Source organism: Schistocerca serialis, unplaced genomic scaffold (assembly GCF_023864345.2).
Source record: "Schistocerca serialis cubense isolate TAMUIC-IGC-003099 unplaced genomic scaffold, iqSchSeri2.2 HiC_scaffold_210, whole genome shotgun sequence".
In the NCBI taxonomy this organism is placed as follows: Eukaryota; Metazoa; Arthropoda; class Insecta; order Orthoptera; family Acrididae; genus Schistocerca; species Schistocerca serialis.
Genome location: NW_026047774.1, coordinates 5,001 through 7,500, shown reverse-complemented (window position 1 = coordinate 7,500; position 2,500 = coordinate 5,001).

The window sequence follows — 2,500 nt, the reverse complement described above, 5'->3', positions numbered from 1 at the left end:
CGCCGGGCGGCCCCCCCTCACCGGCCGGGGACGGTCCCACCCAGCCACCGCCGCGTATCGCCTCACACCCAGATCCCCTTTCGCGTTCGTGGGCATGGTGGGTCCCCTTTCACGTTCGTGGGCATGGTGGGTATCCCTGAAACAACCGGTTAATAGCTCGACCGATCGTCGCCAACACTGATTCACCTCTAGCGAGAACAACCGCACCACAACGGGTTACCTGTTGTTCATTTGCGTAACGTCACCAGCAAACGTAGACGTCCATCGCCATTTGCAACGAGTATTGCATGCCTGTGTCAGGTGTCACAACACACTACGTCTGCCCACATAGACGCAACAACATGTGCACGCCTCGAGAACACGTGGAAGGTAGCCCCCGTACGTATGCGGTGTCCATTGCGCGAACGACTGTCAGCCGGCCTCTGCAGGATGTCGCAGATGTGGAACGCGGTGCAACATGCTATCACGGTGTGTGAGAAGAGACGACTACGTCCGAATACACGCTCCACTACATCAACAGACTGCTCATGCTGATCGCCATCCAGGGCGTCCGTTCCTCCCACACGTCTGAATGGCGTACCACACTGCAATCCAGCTCTTATAGGGAGACGACACGTAGCTGCGTGCACAATATTTGGACTGTATGGTCTGCCGTTGCTAGGCGCAGTCGTCGTACGGTCACACATGTGCCACGATGTATCATTCAGTACATACGGACCAATGTGCAGTACAGTTTGTGGGTTTTGCGTACATCGGCGGACAGGTGACAGGCCGTACCACAACGTAGGCTGAGTACGTCGGCATGCGAAGGGCATTGAACATGCAAACTTCTCAACGACCAGCTTGCGAAGGCAGGGGGGAAGGGGGGGGGGCATGTACGTCCTGCTGCTATCCACATTACAGTGTATAGCAGGAGCATGTGGAAAGTCAGCAACACCTGCAAGGTGTTTAACATGACGCGATACACAGGGGACCGGGCAGTGCGAATAGCGAACTATATTGCGAGGGTTGCGGTTAGGCAACACTACACTAATTTAACGAGTTGCATAACAATTACAGAGCAGGTTCAGCGACAACGTGCGTCAGGTTAAGGCGCAATATAGGTTAGGTTGAGGCACAATATAGGTTAGGTTAAGGCACAACATGGGTTACGTTAAGGCACAAATTGGGTTACGTTAAGGCACAACATGGGTTACGTTAAGGCACAACATGGGTTACGTTAAGGCACAAATTAGGTTACGTTAAGGCACAAATTAGGTTACGTTAAGGCACAAATTAGGTTACGTTAAGGCACAAATTAGGTTACGTTAAGGCACAAATTAGGTTACGTTAAGGCACAAATTAGGTTACGTTAAGGCACAAATTAGGTTACGTTAAGGCACAAATTAGGTTACGTTAAGGCACAAATTAGGTTACGTTAAGGCACAAATTAGGTTACGTTAAGGCACAAATTAGGTTACGTTAAGGCACAAATTAGGTTACGTTAAGGCACAAATTAGGTTACGTTAAGGCACAAATTAGGTTACGTTAAGGCACAAATTAGGTTACGTTAAGGCACAAATTAGGTTACGTTAAGGTACAATATGGGTTAGGTTAAGGTACAATATGGGTTAGGTTAAGGTACAATATGGGTTAGGTTAAGGTACAATATGGGTTAGGTTAAGGTACAATATGGGTTAGGTTAAGGCACAACGTAGGTTAGGTTAAGGCACAACGTAGGTTAGGTTAAGGCACAACATAGGTTAGGTTAAGGCACAACATAGGTTAGGTTAAGGCACAACATAGGTTAGGTTAAGGCACAACATAGGTTAGGTTAAGGCACAACATAGGTTAGGTTAAGGCACAACATAGGTTAGGTTAAGGCACAACATAGGTTAGGTTAAGGCACAACATAGGTTAGGTTAAGGCACAACATAGGTTAGGTTAAGGCACAACATAGGTTAGGTTAAGGCACAACATAGGTTAGGTTAAGGCACAACATAGGTTAGGTTAAGGCACAACGTAGGTTAGGTTAAGGCACAACGTAGGTTAGGTTAAGGCACAACGTAGGTTAGGTTAAGGCACAACGTAGGTTAGGTTAAGGCACAACGTAGGTTAGGTTAAGGCACAACGTAGGTTAGGTTAAGGCACAACGTAGGTTAGGTTAAGGCACAACGTAGGTTAGGTTAAGGCACAACGTAGGTTAGGTTAAGGCACAACGTAGGTTAGGTTAAGGCACAACGTAGGTTAGGTTAAGGCACAACGTAGGTTAGGTTAAGGCACAACATAGGTTAGGTTAAGGCACAACATAGGTTAGGTTAAGGCACAACATAGGTTAGGTTAAGGCACAACATAGGTTAGGTTAAGGCACAACATAGGTTAGGTTAAGGCACAACATAGGTTAGGTTAAGGCACAACATAGGTTAGGTTAAGGCACAACATAGGTTAGGTTAAGGCACAACATAGGTTAGGTTAAGCACAACATAGGTTAGGTTAAGGCACAACGTAGGTTAGGTTAAGG